The following is a 19,297-nucleotide window of genomic DNA, read 5'->3' on the forward strand; positions in this document are numbered from 1 at the left end:
TTCGCGCATATTTAGGAGTTGAGAAATAACGTAGTGGAAAGCTGGGAAACCCCACTCTTTTAACAAAGGCCATCAGAACGTCTGTTTTCCCCGCGATTGCATGAATTGTTGTGCATCGACTCCTTGTCAGAAGGCAGGTTTCCCTTCCTTTGTAACTCGTAACTTTAAATGCGCCTCGAGAGGAATATTTCTAAGACAACTAGGGAGTGGTGTAAAGTACTTAAGTAAAAATACTTTAAAATACTTTTAAAGCACTACTTTAAGTAGTACTTCACTATTTATATTTTTGACAATTTTTACTTCACTTACATTCCTAAAGAAATGTATGTACTTTTTATTCCCATACATTTACCCTAACAACCAAATATTGCTCCCAGCGTTGATCAAAGGTCAGAACGCTTATATTCCCGATCTGAGTGCATTTTAATAGTACCTGCCCTCTGTCCAAACGAGTTGAATCATTAGGTTCGCCTGCGCCAACCGGATTTGCCTCCCGGATTTGTCTGTTGGCAGCACATTCATCTCTCTCTAACGGCTCTACGCCCTCTCGCAACCCAGGCGGAGGGCCTGAGGTGTGAAACGAACGACCCCAGCTCGGAGTCAGTTCAAGGAGGCAACTAGAGGCGCTGCTGACAGTGTTTGTAAGATGCTGGAAAAAATACTATTTTAAAACCGCCCGCAACTTCTGCGGTGTCTACAGACATCCCGCAAACAAACAAAAGTCGACTCTTGGAGCTTGAGAGTGCACAACTGGTAAATAGTCGCTTATAGATATGCCAGTCAGTCAGGTGGACAGCTGCACCTGTGTGAAGCTTGACACAATGTGAGGATTAGCCACAATAGTGCAATTTGGACTAGATAAGGTTGGAATGTTGTTATGTTGTAATATAACTTACAAATAAATACAATAATTAATACATTTTACAATAAACAGACAAATTGTTCAAATCCCACTGTGGATTTATTAGACAGGATAATTGCATTGGGGTAATACATATGGTATATGCACTGTATAGCCTTACCTGTGGAGTGTGCACCCATTAAATGGGGTATTAGCCTACTCTGAGACAACTATGTAGAGTTTACACAAATATTAGCATCTTAGCTCACTGTGAAATTAGTCATATTAGCTCAGTCTGCCTGCCTGCCAGCCTGTTTGTCTGTCTGCCTGTCTGTCCATCTGTCGGCCTGTATGCGGGAGGGCGAGGGGAGAGAGATGAGAGGAGGGGGAGGCAGAGAATGGAGGGGGGAGAGAGAAAAGGGGGAGAGTGAGGGAGGTGGAGAGAGGGGGATGGAGAAAGAGGGGGAGGAGAGGGAGAGAGAGATGAGAGGAGGGGGAAGGAGGAAAAAAGAATGGAAGGGCAGGAGGCAGAGAGAGAGAAGGGAGAGAGAGAGTCAACAGCCAGACAAGAGGTGTGAGAGGGGAGGGAGAGTGAGAGAGGGGAGGGGGAGTAAGAGAGGGGAGGGGGAGGCAGGGAAAGAAGGAGGGAGAGAGAATGGAGGGTGTGAAGGGAGAGAGTGAGTGAAGGAGGGATGGGGAGAGAGGAGGGAAGGAGGAGAGTGAGTGAAGGACGGATGGGGAGGGAGAGGAAGGGAAAGAAAGAGGGAGAGTGAGAGAGGGACGGAGGGTGAGAGAAGAGAATGAGGGATGGATAAAGATGAGGTAGAGAGAGACAGACATACATAAACAGGAAAAAGATCATCCCTGTGACATCTTTTCCCATTGACTGCAATGTATTGAGGAAAACAATTGACCTTTTTGCAAAAACATGTCAGGATGACATTTCCCTATGATATCATGTTGCTCTATCCTATTGAACCATTGACAACTTTTTCCATTCCTTTCTTTTTTTTTTGTGACCAAATCTTTATTAATTTGTTTCATTTTCTTGTTTGAGGGTGGGGAGCTAAAGGCACAACACACACATTCAAATCTAATTTAAAACAAAAAATAAGGCATTTCAATTTCCAATCTGCAACTAGATGAGCCTCTCTGATGCCCGAGTCCTTCAGTCGGTGTTGCCCGTCTTCTGCTTCTGTTTTTTTGTTTTGTTTACATGTTCTGGTGTCTCTCTGGGCTTTCCCCTGCCTGCTCTGTCCGTTTATTACTGATGCCTGAGTGGGTCTGGAAAGAGTAAGGTTGTGTTCATTAGGGCACACAACGGAAAACATTTTAATTCGTTTCGCTCTGGAAATTGGGTGTTTCTTATCGGACAAGTCCCTCCCTGTTTCAGTCTGTATTCTTCCATTTTCCAGACAGAGTAACTGCAGTGAAGGCATGGAGGACTGGAGCAGGAGGAGAGGGGATGGGGGGACGGGGGGTCCAGACAGAGTAACTGCAGTGCTCCCATTCCTCACGTTTCACTCAACAAGGGGAAGGCAGTTCTCTCTTACATGGGTGGAACGTTGTTAAAGGCCGGAGCGAAATGCAGCTTTAAATAAATGAAAAGGCATGTTGGAGGAGCCTTTGTCTGTCGTACTCAGCCTACATGTTCTACCCAAGAGTATTGGCTGGATGCACTAAGGAGTGGTAATGCTTCTCTCTCTGTCTCTCTGTCAATTCAATTCAATTCAATTCAAGGGCTTTACTGGCATGGGAAACATGTGTTAACATTGCCAAAGCAAGTGAGGTAGATAATATATAAAGTGAATATATAAAGTGAAATAAACAATAAAAATGAACAGTAAACATCACACATACAGAAGTTTCAAAACAAAGACATTACAAATGTCATATTATATATATATATATATATATATATATATATATATATATATATATATATATATACAGTGTTTTAACAATGTACAAATGGTAAAGGACACAAGATAAAATAAATAAGCATAGATATGGGTTGTATTTACAATGGTGTGTGTTCTTCACTGGTTGCCCTTTTCTCGTGGCAACAGGTCACAAATCTTGCTGCTGTGATGGCACACTGTGGAATTTCACCCAGTAGATATGGGAGTTTTTCAAAATTGGATTTGTTTTAAAATTCTTTGTGGATCTGTGTAATTTGAGGGAAATATGTCTCTCTAATATGGTCGTACATTGGGCAGGAGGTTAGGAAGTGCAGCTCAGTTTCCACCTCATTTTGTGGGCAGTGAGCACATAACCTGTCTTCTCTTGAGAGCCATGTCTGCCTACGGCGGCCTTTCTCAATAGCAAGGCTATGCTCACTGAGTCTGTACATAGTCAAAGCTTTCCTTAATTTTGGGTCAGTCACAGTGGTCAGGTATTCTGCCGCTGTGTACTCTCTGTGTAGGGCCAAATAGCATTCTAGTTTGCTCTGTTTTTTTGTTAATTCTTTCCAATGTGTCAAGTCTCTGTCTCTGTCTCTCTGTCTCTCTCTGGCTCTGTCTGTCTCTCTCTCTCTCTGTCTGTCACTAAGGAGTGGTAATGCTTCTCTCTCTGTCTCTGTCTCTCTCTGTCTCTGTCTCTCTGTCTCTCTGTCTGTCCTGTCTGTCAGTGTGTGTGTGTACAATTGGACTTTTCCTCGGATCCCTTTTACTCTCTCTTATCTCTCTCTGTACAGTTGGCTTTGCATCGGTCCTCATCTCTGTACTCTTTTCTTCATCACGTGTTGAACATTTTATGAAATGTGATTTTAGTTTGATAGGGTTTCCTTTAAATAACTTGTATTCATATGATTCTGCCATTCTTCTCTGCAGATCCTCTCAAGCTCTGTCAGGTTGGATGGGGATTGTTGCTGCACAACTATTTCCAGGTCTCTCCAGAGATCGGGTTCAAGTCCAGGCTCTGACTGGGCCACTCAAGGACATTCAGATACTTGTCTCAAAGCCACTCCTGCGTTATCTTGGCTGTGTCTTAGGGTCATTGTTCTGTTGGAAGGTGAACCTTTGCTCCAGTCTGAGGTCCTGAGCAATTTGGGGCAGGTTTTCATCAAGGATTTCTCTGTACTTTGCTCCGTTCATCTTTCCCTCGATCCTGACTAGTCTCCCAGTCCCTGCCGCTGAAAAACATCCCCACAGCATGATGCTGCCACCACCATGCTTCACCATAGGGATGGTGCCAGGTTTCCTCCAGACGTGACATTTGGCATTCAGGCCAAAGAGTCTTGGTTTCATCAGACCAGAGAATCTTGTTTCTCAGGGTCTGAGAGTCCTTTAGATGCCTTTTGGTAAACTCCAAGCAGGCTGCTTTGTGCCTTTTACTGAGGAGTGGCTTCCATCTGGCCACTCTACCATAAAGGCCTAATTGGTGGGTACGGTTTCGGGAAACATAAGGATCATATCTTTCACATTAGCAAAAGGTTAAATTACTTAAATTACTACATATAGGGTTAGTGGGGTTAGTGTACCAACACAGCGATAACTCCATGTTTACATCACTTGTTTAAGGAAGACACAGGCAGCCATCAGTGCTAATTAGCTATCTAGCATGCTCTGAACATGTGTGTGCCAGCCAACTGGAGGCACACACAGTATATGAATCTGTGCCAAACTGCTACAGTTGGTGTAATATATTTTTACTTTAAAGACGATTTTGAAATCATCACTTTCGAAAAACCAGTTTGAAAACGATGATTATTGACATTTCTAAACGTTATAAAACACACCGTCTGGATTGTAGTTCAAAATCATCTTTAAAGTAAAAATATATTACACCAACTGTAGCCGTGGGCGGATGTCACCGCTGAAAACACTACATACGGAGAAGAAAGGTTTTCGCGAGCTAAAGTGATCTAGATCAGCACTCGTAGTATTGGTTAGAGTGAAATGTTGCAAGATTGGATCCCCGAGGTGACAAGGTAAAAAAAAAATCTGACGTTCTGCCCCTGAACGAGGCAGTGTTCGTAGTCCATCATTGTAAATAATAATTTGTTCTTAACCTAGTTAAATAAAATACCTTATAAACATGGGTGGGTGAAATGATAGTTATAGCAAATAAATGAAATTATAGTGAATAACTGAAATGATAGTGAATAACCCACAAACCAGTATTTCCCTGGGTTAGTCATTTGCCTTCGGAGAAGGCTCCGAAGGCAAAAAAATACGCATGGAATTCATGATCTGCCATAATGAAAAAAGAAGCTTCCCTGGTGGCGCACAGGATGAAAGACCTGGCTTGGGACCAAACATTGCAGGTTTAAACCCTATGTACAGATAGTCAATATATGAAGTGTAAAGGAAAATATGTTTTTTGTTTGTAGGATTAAATGCTGTCCAAATGTCCATCGTGTTTTGGGAACAATCTCGTCGTCATGTCCACATATTCCCACAACCGAATGAAACAACATTCTGGGACCCTTTTAAAGACTGACAACATGTGTTCTGGAAACGTTCTTGTAAAGTCAGGTGAATGTTTTTTTTGCACCCTAAAAGAAACTGGATCGTTTTTTTGTGTTCTGGGAACATATATTTTGTGATGTCCCCACATTGTTCTCACCAAACTGTTCCCAAAACATAATGAAACATTAAAGGAACCTTTTAAAGAACTGAGCTAAATGTGTTCTTAAGAATGTTCTTGCAATAACAGACAAATGTTCTCTACAAACAATCTATAATCATCACCATGACTGGGCAGTTTTTTGTCTAATGAGAACATTTGCCCATACCTAACAAATGTTCTAGAAATGTTCAATAGGCTCAGCTCACCATGGTAACAGCAGAAAACTGAAGGAGGCAGTTAAATATATTTATTTATTTTGCCATGTTGGCAAGACATTAGTGACATGATGTATTCTGGTGGGCCTACTTCTCCCAACACATTATGGTAGGCCTACTTCTCCCAACACATTATGGTAGCCCTACTATCTCCCAACACATTATGGTAGGCCTACTATCTCCCAACACATTATGGTAGGCCTACTTCTCCCAACACATTATGGTAGGCCTACTTCTCCCAACACATTATGGTAGGCCTACTATCTCCCAACACATTATGGTAGGCCTACTTCTCCCAACACATTATGGTAGGCCTACTTCTCCCAACACATTATGGTAGGCCTACTTCTCCCAACACATTATGGTAGATCTACTTCTCCCAAAACATTATGGTAGGCCTACTGTCTCCCAACACATTATGGTAGGCCTACTTCTCCCAACACATTATGGTAGCCCTACTATCTCCCAACACATTATGGTAGGACTACTATCTCCCAACACATTATGGTAGGCCTACTTCTCCCAACACATTATGGTAGCCCTACTATCTCCCAACACATTATGGTAGGACTACTATCTCCCAACACATTATGGTAGGCCTACTTCTCCCAACACATTATGGTAGGCCTACTTCTCCCAACACATTATGGTAGGCCTACTTCTCCCAACACATTCTGGTTGCTTATTTAGTAGAATTAATGAATTGTAAATGTATCTCTGCCACATCAAACATGGTGATGATGATAGACATCAGATTTTGATTAGAAGAGAAAAGACTAAAAATAACTGCTGATGTGCTGCTGTGAATAGCGTGTGGTGACTGACCTCTCTCGATATCTATTTTGTCATTTGTCAGTGTGTGTGGCGACTGACCTCGTTGGATGTCTACTCTATGTCAAAAGGCAGTCTTCAGCACTATAAAAGTGATAAATAACAACACGAACCCCAGTGAGAGAAGAAAAAAAACATTGGAGACTGGGTTCTGGATTTGTATTGGCTGAGAGTGAAATGTGCGTCAGCTTGTTGTCACTGCGTGGAGAGATCACACTGAACAGATGATTAACCAGGTCCCAGGGGAAGGTGAAGGCGCGGACAGGTCCCTCTCACTTTCACGATGCGGGGCATGCAGGAGAGTATGTGGGTCCTACCTCTGGTTCTACTGGGGCTGTTAAAGCCCTGGGCTGCAGGCTACTCACTCAGTCAGGTAATTTCCCTTCTGTAAATTGATTAATATATTATATAGCTAGTGATATTACGATTGACACAATATAATTTCATTTGAAAAATATGGTTGGGAGAACTAAATTGCTACATAGGCTAATATATTACAGGTGGCACTTTGTTTTTATCGTTTTGGTGTAGTCAGTTATGATTCTGTTTATTTCACAATCCAGTGGTTGCTGTTAAATGTATTATTTCTATCGGGGGACTAAACATTGACTTATCCTTGGAGCGTCACGCGAACCATTACGCAAAACTCGGCTGTTATCTTACTATCATTGTAAGTGACACGTCGTTGGAATGGACGTTTCCAGAAAACCACTGGCCACCTGAGAATCGTTAAAAAAAAAAACACCATCCGACAGATACAATTAGGACTGACCCTGTTTAGTCGACTAGTTGATTATTTGGTCAATAAACTGTTGGCCGACTGAGATTTTGTTGTTGTTGTCAAGCAGTCGCAATTTATTTTATTTTTCATGGCACATGAGATGCCTCTCCTGACAGACTTGCGCCAGTCTCAGTGGACTAATCCATTGCGTATGGAACAGTCCGTGAAGCACGCGTGCCGCGAGACTATTTGTCTTGGTAGCCAAGTAATTTGATAAAATTGATCAAATAAGTGAAATTGCATTCGTTTCTCAATTGCATTGCTTTTCCTGAAGTGACTACTGCTTTGGACCTGACACCGTTTGTGAGAGTATTCCTTAGGACTACAGTAAGCCTGTGTGTGAAGATAATTTTCCTTGGGTATAATTTAAAATGTTGAGTCAATAAGGTGAGTGCAGCTAAGATGCACAAGGCACGTCTCTCTCCAGAGTGCGCTCTCTCCCGCCATTTCACTCGCATTCATTGTTTCATAACTTAATTGTGTGAATCTACAATGTTTGTTTGGTTACGTAATTTATCCAATATACACTACATGACCAAAAGTATGTGGACACCGGCTCGTCGAACATCTCATTCAAATATCGTGGGCATTAATATGGAGTTGGTTCCCTCTTTGCTGCTATAACAGCCTCCACTCTTCTGTGAAGGCTTTCCACTTGATGCTGGAACATTACTGGTGGGACTTGCTTCCATTCAGCCACAAGCATTAGCGAGGTTGGGCACTGATGTTGGGCGATTAGGCTTGGCTAGCAGTCACCGTTCCAATTCATCACACAGGTGTTTGATGGTGTTGAGGTCATGTCTCTGTGCAGGCCAGTCAAGTTCTTCCACACCGATCTCAACAATCCATTTCTGTATGGACCAAGCTTTGTGCACATGGGGCATTGTCATGCGAAACAGGAAAGGGCCTTCCCCAAACTGTTGCCGCAAAGTTGGAAGCACAGAATCGTCTAGAATGTGATTGTATGTTGTAGCGTAAATACTTCCCTTCACTGGAACTAAGGGGCCAAGGCCAAACCATGGAAAACAGCCCCAGACATGATTCCTCCACCAAACTTTACAGTTGGAACTATGCATTTGGGTAGGTAGCGTTCTCCTGAGCTTCTGCCAAACCCAGATTCATCCGTCAGACTGCCAGATGGTGAAGCGTGATTCATCACTCCAGACAGAGAACGCGTTTCCACTGCTCCGGAGTCCAAAAGAACGGTACCGTTCTGGCAGCTTGTGTGGACTACCACTTCGCGGCTGAGCCTTTGTTGCTCCTAGACGTTTCCACTTCACAATAACAGCACTTACAGTTGACCTGGACAGCTCTAGCAGGGCAGAAATTTGACAAACTGACTTGTTGGAAAGGTGGCATTGTATGATGGTGCCACGTTCAAAGTCACTGAGCTCTTCAGTAAGGCCATTTTACTGCCAATGTTTGTCTATGGAGATTGCATGGCGGTGTGCATTTGTTTTTACACCTATCAACAACGGGTGTGGCTGAAATATTAGAATCCACTCATTTGAAGGGGTGTCCACATACTTTTGTATATATATATATATATATATATATATATATATATATATATATATATATATATATATATATATATCGTACAGTCCTTTACCATTCTCATTGTGGACACTTTTGAGCTCACAACCTACAGTGCCTTGCAAAAGTATTCATCCCCTTGGCGTTTTTCCTATTTTGTTGCATTACAACCTGTAATTTAAATTAATTTTTATTTGAATTTCATGTCATGGACATACACAAAATAGTCCAAATTGGTGAAGTGAAATGAAAAAAAATGACTTGTTTCAAAAAATGAGAAAAAATAGAAAAAGTGGGAGTATGTATTCGGAAATATGTATTCACCCCCTTTGCTATGAAGCCCCTAAATAAGATCTCATGCAAACAATTACCTTCAGAAGTCACATAATTAGTTAAAGTTCACCTGTGTGTAATCTAAGTGCCACATTATATGTCACATGATTTCAGTATATATACACCTGTTCTGAAAGGCCCCAGAGTCTGCAACACCACTAAGCAAGGGGCACCACCAAGCAAGCGGGACTATGAAGACCAAGGAGCTCAAGGAGCTCAAACAGGTCAGGGAAAAAGTTGTGGAGAAGTACAGATCAGGGTTGGGTTATAAAAAAATAACCGAAACTTTGAACATCCCACGGAGCACCATTAAATCCATTATTAAAAAATGGAAAGAATATGGCACCACAACAAACCCGCCAAAAGAGGGCCGCCCACCAAAACTGACGGACCAGGCAAGGAGGGCATTAATCAGAGAGGCAACAAAGAGACTAAAGATAACCCAGAAGGAGCTGCAAAGCTCCACAGCGGAGATTGGAGCATATGTCCATAGGACCACTTTAAGCCGTACACTCCACAGAGCGGGGCTTTACGGAAGAGTGTCCAGAAAAAAATATGCAGACATGTTTGGTGTTTGCCAAAAGGCATGTTGGAGACTCTCCAAACATATGAAAGAAGGTACTCTGGTCAGATTTTGTTTTTTGGCCATCAAGGAAAATACTATGTCTGGCGCAAACTCAACACCTCTCATCACCCCAAGAACACCATCCCTACAGTGAAGCATGATGGTGGCAGCATCATGCTGTGGGGATGTTTTTCATTGGCAGGGATTGGGAAACTGGTCAGAATTGAAGGAATGATGGATGGCGTTAAATATAGGGAAATTCTTGAGGGAAACCTGTTTCAGTCTTCCATAGATTTGAGACTGGGATGGTTCACCTTCCAGCAGGACAATGACCCTAAGCATACTGCTAAAGCAACACTCGAGTGGTTTAAGGGCAAACATTTAAATGTCTTGGAATGGCCTAGTTAAAGCCCAGACCTCAATCAAATTGAGAAGATTGCCAGGCCAGTGCGGTGAGGTGGAATAGACCGCACCCGGTATGGTTCTCAATCAGAGGCAGGTGTCGTTAGTTGTCTCTGATTGAGAATCATACTTAGGTAGCCTTTTCCCACATGTTTCGTGGGTGATATGTTTTCCGTTTCAGTGTTTGCACCATTCGGGACTGTTTCGGTTTTCATTTTGTTTCTCTTGTTCTTTTTGTATTCTGTATTCATTCTCATTAAATTACATTATGGATACATACCACGCTGCATTTTGGTCCTCCGATCCTTCCTACTCCTCCTCCTCAGAAGAGGAAGAATAAAGCTGTTACAGAGGGCAACTTTGAGGGCCCAGAATAGTTAATACAATGTTGCAAGTTCGATAGCCTAGCTCAAGCCAGACCCAGTTGATAGTTGATACAATGTTTCAAGTTCATTGCAGACAGGAGTAGAGAGATAAATGCAGTTGAAGAACATGAACAAACCCCCATGCTTAGCCAGTGTGATTTATAGGATATATTTTCTACTTGCAATATTTTTATTTGTTGGCTTTATATGTAGGCTAATTTTACCTAGTTGGCAATAGAACAGAGACGTTATTATAATTGAAATTAAATTGTTCTATGGTTCTAGGTTTGGTAGAAATGGTAAGATAAATTGGCATTCCACATGAAAAAGGTTGCCGGTCCCTAGTGTAGCCTATTACCCGCACCTTCAGGAGCGTATTGACAGGCCAGCAGCAGCGGGAGGAGGAGGGGGGGTGGGGGTTGTGAATACCTTTTTCTTCTTCTGGTTATCTTGATCTCTGGCTCCCTCTTGAGTCATTTATGTGTTTATTATTTCATCCAACGTGCTGAAAGCACGTGTCATTTGGTCAAGGGCCAAGTGTCTGTGGGTTTTCAGTCTTCCCTTGTGGTTGATTGATGAATTAAGGTCACTGATTCGTAAGGAAATCACCTGGTTGTCTAAGTCTTAATTGAAGGGAAAAACCAAAAACCAGCAGACACTAGGCTCTCCATGGAATGAGTTTGACATCCCCTGGTTTAAAGCATCAGACAAGCTCAGTGCATATATAATACAACACATAGGGTGTGTGTGTGTATGTATATATGGAAAAATCTATTGGTCGAAAGAACAGACGACACTCGGTTGACCAAGATGTATTTTAGTCGAGGACAACCCTAGACAGATAAATACACATTATTCATTATGTAAAGAAAGTAGAATACTTGTAGTTACATTCTTGGTTAATTAGGAGGCACAGATATCACTATTGGATGTCATTGATTAGTTTAGATTTTTGTTGAAGATTGAAAACTGGTTCTATGTGTTTTGACCTATTTTCTAAAGACGAACAGCTGATGGCACCACAAGAAAGTATATGCATAAATAAACACACTTCAGGGAAAATGGCTATACAGCAGAGAACATGCATAACCCGTTTAAATGTGTGTGTGTGTGTGTGTGTGTGTGTTGATCCTCAGGTGTGTGATCCATCTAAAGATGGCACGATCTATAACTACAAAGCTAAGACACTGAATGGGAGTCGTTCAGTCTCCCTCAGTGAGTACATGGGGAAGACCGTCCTCTTCGTCAACGTAGCCACTTACTGAGGACTCACCTTCCAGTACCTGGGTAAGACTGTCTGGTTTAAGACTAACATTATAACAGTATACTAACAGTGGAGTTAGCAAGCTGAAGTAGGCTAACAGTGGAGTTAGCAAGCTGCAGTAGGCTAACAGTGGAGTTAGCAAGCTGCAGTAGGCTAACAGTCCAGTTAGCAAGCTGCAGTAGGCTAACAGTCCAGTTAGCAAGCTGCAGTAGGCTAACAGTCCAGTTAGCAAGCTGCAGTAGGCTAACAGTCCAGTTAGCAAGCTGCAGTAGGCTAACAGTCCAGTTAGCAAGCTGCAGTAGGCTAACAGTCCAGTTAGCAAGCTGCAGTAGGCTAACAGTCCAGTTAGCAAGCTGCAGTAGGCTAACAGTCCAGTTAGCAAGCTGCAGTAGGCTAACAGTCCAGTTAGGCAAGCTGCAGTAGGCTAACAGTCCAGTTAGCAAGCTGCAGTAGGCTAACAGTCCAGTTAGCAAGCTGCAGTAGGCTAACAGTCCAGTTAGCAAGCTGAAGTAGGCTAACAGTGGAGTTAGCAAGCTGCAGTAGGCTAACAGTGGAGTTAGCAAGCTGCAGTAGGCTAACAGTCCAGTTAGCAAGCTGCAGTAGGCTAACAGTCCAGTTAGCAAGCTGCAGTAGGCTAACAGTCCAGTTAGCAAGCTGCAGTAGGCTAACTCGAGGCTTCACAGTAGACTGGCCCCACGCTTATAGTCTTGGGCGGTATACCGTTTATACCGTTTATACCGTTTATACCGGGGAATTTCAAAATACCAGGCTGTATGATTTCCAATACCGACGTCGTGCTTCACCACTGCTTATAACTAAGAGATAGAATAAATATAATCATAGATATAATCAAATCCTATTATATCCAGGTCGGGCTCCAGCTATGCATCTGCTTTGCTAAACCTACTAGCTAAGTGACTAGATGTCAAGATCAAACTTCTTGATTATTACAGCAGACAATCAATCCCCTCCTGGTTCAAGATGCCTGTTGCCTATAAATAGTTTTTTTTAATAGCACCGCTTGTGTGCAAATTCAATACTACCGTATACCCTGGTATGGTACAGAAAACATGAACATCTGGATACAGCCCAACCTTACCCACACTTTGTTTAATCCCCAAAACCATGTATATCCCTCTTACAATGAGCAAGTCCACACATAGACTAACAGGCTTGACTGACTGAGGCCCAGATTCAATCCGATCGAGCGTTAACCGGCGATAGCTGTCACCCGCATAGCTGACGTTTTGGCTGTGTTGGAGGTGGGAACTGCTTTGGAGCTGTCACCCGCATAGCTGACGTTTTGGCTGTGTTGGAGGTGGGAACTGCTTTGGAGCTGTCACCCGCATAGCTGACATTTTGGCTGTGTTGGAGGTGGGAACTGCTTTGGAGCTGTCACCCGCATAGCTGACGTTTTGGCTGTGTTGGAGGTGGGAACTGCTTTGGAGCTGTCACCCGCATAGCTGACGTTTTGGCTGTGTTGGAGGTGGGAACTGCTTTGGAGCTGTCACCCGCATAGCTGACGTTTTGGCTGTGTTGGAGGTGAGAACTGCTTTGGAGCTGTCACCCGCATAGCTGACGTTTTGGCTGTGTTGGAGGTGGGAACTGCTTTGGAGCTGTCACCCGCATAGCTGACGTTTTGGCTGTGTTGGAGGTGGGAACTGCTTTGGAGCTGTCACCCGCATAGCTGACGTTTTGGCTGTGTTGGAGGTGGGAACTGCTTTGGAGCTGTCAGATCGGTGAGCTGCTGTTCTTGTAATCATTGTCAGGAAGCCACACCCAGAAGGAGGAAGTGTACAGGCTATATAGAAATAATGACGTTCTAATTGAAAAATCATTAAACAAAATCATGAGGATTTCTATCAGCCTAATGGAGGTGCAGATTACATCTCACATTCCAGTGTTGGAGATTGTAAACAAAGGCTGTTAATGCGACTCCATGCGGCCAATGGCAATGTCCGCTTTAGGTATAATGCCGGGAGCCGCTTGTGGATTTGACAGAGCTAACGCAGTTTCAACTCACGACACATTTCAAAAACAACCGCAATGCAGATGTCGGTTCTGATCCTAGGAATGGAGCCCCTAGAGTGCTCTGCAACAAAGACAAAGGCTAGTCCATGTGTGACCAGAACAGGGGAACTGTAGTATACGCCCTACTTTAATGTACGTTGTTTAGAAATCTGATTTTTGACCTCAAGTTACTCAAAGGGGTTTATTGGATTGATCTTGTTGTTGTGTCATCTTTCTATTATAAAACCTTTAATCCAGCTGTGTGTGTGTGTGTGTGTGTGTGTGTGTGTGTGTGTGTGTGTGTGTGTGTGTGTGTGTGTGTGTGTGTGTGTGTGTGTGTGTGTGTGTGTGTGTGTGTGTGTGTGTGTGTGTGTGTGTGTGTGTGTGTGTGTGTGTGTGTGTGTGTGTGTGTGTGATCTAATCAGAGTTGAATGCACTACACGAGGAGATGAAGGATTATGGGTTTACCATTCTCGGGTTCCCCTCCAATCAGTTTGGAAAACAGGAGCCAGGAGACAATCATGAGATTCTGGCCTCTCTAAAGTAAGTATTGTTTGTCTCAAAGACCCTTTTAACAATTAAACAGTCATTTAAAATACATATAAAGTGGTCTAATGTATATGATATCCTGTACATTACCAATGTTTTTATTATGAAGGTGAAATAAACCTGAAACTAATGCAAGTGTCTTGCATGCCAATAAAGGCAAATCCTCTGTCAATCAACAGAGCTTCATTTAGTTTAGGAAAAACATCCCAGGATTGGGAGATCAGTTTCTGAGATGCGATATACAGATCCCTAAAGTATAGCTCGCTCTGAGAATAAGCAACATTCCTATGGTATCTGGTCCCTCTAGCCCACCTTAGACTCTACCCCTGGCTAGCTTAAACCCCATGTTCACCAGACTGTTAACCCTGGTTTCACCAGTGTCTGCCTTCAGTATATTTGGGTTTATAACCTGGGTTGTTAACCTCTAGTAAAAGCAGAGATTGTATGTTTAAGAAGCTTAACAGTGTTGTGGTTTGTGTTCGTGTCACATAGTCTGTCTATCTAGGGCAGTAGCTTAGTGAGTTTGGCACCCATTAAAAAGGTCCTTTAAGTTCTCAAAAGCATGTCTAGCCAGTGTTTGTGTCCCAAATGGCACCCTATTCCCTAAATAGCGTGCTACTTTTGACAAGAGCATTATGGGGCCTGGTCAGATCCTTATGGGGCCTGGTCAGAGCCTTATGGGGCCTGGTCAGAGCCTTATGGGGCCTTGTCAGAGCCTGGTCAGAGCCTTATGGGGCCTTGTCAGAGCCTGGTCAGAGCCTTATGGGGCCTTGTCAAAGCCTGGTCAGAGACTTATGGGGCCTGGTCAGATCCTTATGGGGCCTTGTCAGAGCCTGGTCAGAGCCTTATGGGGCCTGGTCAGATCCTTATGGGGCCTGGTCAGATCCTTATTGGGCCTGGTCAGAGCCTTATGGGGCCTGGTCAGAGCCTTATGGGGCCTGGTCAAAGCCTTATGGGGCCTGGTCAAAGCCTTATGGGGCCTGGTCAGAGCCTTATGGGGCCTGGTCAGAGCCTTATGGGGCCTGGTTAAAGCCTTATGGGGCCTGGTCAGAGCCTCATGGGGCCTTGTCAGAGCCTGGTCAGATCCTTATAGGGCCTGGTCAGATCCTTATGGGGCCGGGTCAGATCCTTATGGGCCCTGGTCAGAACCTTATGGGCCCTGGTCAAAAGTAGGGGACTATATAGGGAATAGAGTACAATTTGGGAGGCAGCCCAGTGATAAGTGTATCTCTCTCTCTCCTTGGGTTCCAGGCATGTCCGACCAGGAAATGGATTTGTTCCAAACTTCCTGCTATTCCAGAGGGGGGATGTGAACGGAGACACAGAACAAGGAGTCTACACTTTCCTTAAAGTAAGCAAGTGTTTAGAGAAAGTGTTCAGGAAATGCACTCAATATTCCCAGGTTTTCCAGGAATCCCAAAACCTTCAACCAAGGACTTCTGGAAAACTTCAACATTGGAAAGTTATCAGAAACAAGTTGACTGATTGTTGTCATCCTAGTGTACAGTGGAGTCAAAAACACTTTGTGGGCAATTTACCTGGTCAGATTCCCACTATAATCCTGAATGAATTATTGGACAGATACTGTGGCTGTGACAGCTGGCAAAATCACAGTGTAACAGAAACGGAACTGGGTTACACAGAGAGAACTATACCGTAACATTCACTGTGTCTATTGGGTACAGACATTGTTTTTAATAGGTCTAACAGTAAAGCCATGTCATTTAATGGTACAAATGTATTACATTTTTTATTGTGGCATGAACACAACCAGTCATGATGATTTCATCTGATTGTCAAATAAATCACTTCAAAAAGTAGGCTACCTCCGGCTGCTCACGTTCGTCCACTCCAAATAATCCCAGCATCCAAACAGTGCACTGTGCACGCGCCATTTAATGAATGGAAAGAGACCTCTGTTACAAACAGGGTCATTTGTATTTCGTATTTGGGGTTCTTATGGATCCCCATTAGTACTTGTCTAACCCAAGAACTCTGTCGTCTAGAATTGTTCTAACCCTGTCTTCTAGAACTGTTCTAACCCTGTCTTCTAGAACTGTTCTAACCCTGTCTTCTAGAACTGTTCTAACCCTGTCTTCTAGAACTGTTCTAACCCTGTCTTCTAGAATTGTTCTAACCCTATAACCCTGCCTTCTAGAACTGTTCTAACCCTGTCTTCTAGAACTGTTCTAACCCTGTCTTCTAGAACTGTTCTAACCCTATAACCCTGTCTTCTAGAATTGTTCTAACCTTATAACCCTGGCAGCAGCTACTCTTCTTGGTGTTTATTATGGATCCCCATTAGTTCCTGCCAAGGCAGCAGCTACTCTTCCTGGGGTTTATTATAGATCCCCATTAGTTCCTGCCAAGACAGCAGCTACTCTTCCTGGGGTTTATTATAGATCCCCATTAGTTCCTGCCAAGACAGCAGCTACTCTTCCTGGGGTTTATTATGGATCCCTGTTAGTTCCTGCCAAGGCAGCAGCTACTCTTCCTGGGGTTTATTATGGATCCCCATTAGTTCCTGCCAAGGCAGCAGCTACTCTTCCTGGTGTTTATTATGGATCCCCATTAGTTCCTGCCAAGGCAGCAGCTACTCTTCCTGGGGTTTATTATAGATCCCCATTACTTCCTGCCAAGACAGCAGCTACTCTTCCTGGTGTTTATTATGAATCCCCATTAGTTCCTGCCAAGGCAGCAGCTACTCTTCCTGGGGTTTATTATAGATCCCCGTTAGTTCCTGCCAAGGCAGCAGCTACTCTTCCTGTTGTCCAGCAACATTAAAGCAGTTATATACAGTTTAAAATATTACATTACATTTCATAACATTTTACCCAACACATTTAGTGTGTTCCCTCAGGCCTCTACTCTACTACAACATATCTACAATACAACACCGATGTGCACATGTGTGTAGAGTGTCTTATGTGTGTGTCTCTTCACAGTCCCCGCTGTTTCATAAGGGGTATTTTGTCATTTTTTAAATCTAATTTTTCCGCTTGCATCAGTTAGCTGATGTGGAATAGAGTTCCATGTAGTCATGGCTCTATGTCGTACTGTGTGTCTCCCATAGTCTGTTCTGGACTTGGAGATTGTGAATATATCTTTGGTGGCATGTCTTGTGGGGTATGAATGGGTGTCTGAGCTGTGTGCTTGTTCTTTAAACAGACAGCTTGGTGCATTCAGCTTGTCAACACTTCTTACAAATACAAGTAGTGATAAAGTCAATCTCTCCTCCACTTTCAGCCATGAGAGATCGACATACATATTATTAATGTTAGCTCGCTGTGTTGCCCTGTTCTGAGACAGGTGTAATTTTTCGAGATCCCTCTTTGTGGCACCTGACCACACTACTGAACAGTAGTCCAGGTGGGACAAAACTAGAGCCTGTAGGACCTGGCTTGTTGATAGTTCTGTTAAGAAAGTAGAGAAGTGCTTTTATTATGGACAGACAACTGTAATGACATTCAGCAGGTGTCATTAGGCCTACAACACTGGCTCTATTCATGGTTGCCAAGGGAAACCATGCTTAACCAAAAATGTGAACAAGAAAAAAGCGTCAGAGCGAGCGAAACAGCACCCCTTTGTCCCAGTATTTTTAGCCCATGTATCTCATGCACTCTGGACAAAAAGAGTATAACTTGGGATCCTTCCTGTAGCTCTCGTAACATCCTTCTGACAGGACAACATAACCTGCCCAACGGTAGTTCTAACCCTGTCTTCTAGAACTGTTCTAACCCTGTCTTCTAGAACTGTTCTAACCCTGTCTTCTAGAACTGTTCTAACACTATAACCCTGTCTTTTAGAACTGTTCTAACACTATAACCCTGTCTTCTAGAACTGATAACCCTGCCTTCTAGAACTGTTCTAACCCTATAACCCTGCCTTCTAGAACTGTTCTAACCCTATAACCCTGTCTTCTAGAACTGTTCTAACACTATACCCTGTCTTCTAGAACTGTTAACCCAATTAACCCTGTCTTCTAGAACTGTTCTAACCCTGTCTTCTAGAACTGTTCTAACCCAATAACCCTGTCTTCTAGAACTGTTAACCCAATTAACCCTGTCTTCTAGAACTGTTCTAACCCTGTCTTCTAGAATTGTTCTAACCCTGTCTTCTAGAATTGTTCTAACCCTATAACCCTGTCTTCTAGAACTGTTCTAACCCAATAACCCTGTCTTCTCAAACTGTTCTAACCCTATAACCCTGTCTTCTAGAACTGGTCTAACCCTGTCTTCTAGAACGGTTCTAACCCTGTCTTCTAGAACTGTTCTAACCCTATAACCCTGTCTTCTAGAACTGTTCTAACCATGTCTTCTAGAACTGTTCTAACCCTGTCTTCTAGAATTGTTCTAACCCTATAACCCTGTCTTCTAGAACTGTTCTAACCCAATGACCCTGTCTTCTCGAACTGTTCTAACCCTATAACCCTGTCTTCTAGAACTGTTCTAACCCTATAACCCTGTCTTCTAGAACTGTTCTAACCCTATAACCCTGTCTTCTAGAACTGGTCTAACCCTGTCTTCTAGAACGGTTCTAACCCTGTCTTCATGAACTGTTCTAACCCTATAACCCTGTCTTCTAGAACTGTTCTAACCCTATAACCCTGTCTTCTAGAACTGTTCTAACCCTGTCTTCTAGAACTGTTCTAACCCTATAACCCTGTCTTCTAGAACTGTTCTAACCCTATAACCCTGTCTTCTAGAACTGTTCTAACCCTGTCTTCTAGAACTGTTCTAACCCTGTCTTCTAGAACTGTTCTAACCCTGTCTTCTAGAACTGTTCTAACCCTGTCTTCTAGAACTGTTCTAACCCAATAACCCTGTCTTCTAGAACTGGTCTAACCCTGTCTTCTAGAACGGTTCTAACCCTGTCTTCTAGAACTGTTCTAACCCTATAACCCTGTCTTCTAGAACTGTTCTAACCCTATAACCCTGTCTTCTAGAACGGTTCTAACCCTGTCTTCTAGAACTGTCCTAACCCTATAACCCTGTCTTCTAGAACTGTTCTAACCCTGTCTTCTAGAACTGTTC

At 43.2% G+C, this 19,297-nt stretch overlaps 1 pseudogene; it reads left to right on the forward strand.

The window, feature by feature from the left end:
• Nucleotides 1–6,676: 6,676 nt before the first annotated feature.
• LOC112255858 overlaps nt 6,677–19,297 on the forward strand; it is a 29,858-nt pseudogene continuing 17,237 nt past the window's right edge.

The sequence above is a fragment of the Oncorhynchus tshawytscha genome, linkage group LG08, assembly GCF_018296145.1.
Source record: "Oncorhynchus tshawytscha isolate Ot180627B linkage group LG08, Otsh_v2.0, whole genome shotgun sequence".
NCBI lineage: Eukaryota > Metazoa > Chordata > Actinopteri > Salmoniformes > Salmonidae > Oncorhynchus > Oncorhynchus tshawytscha.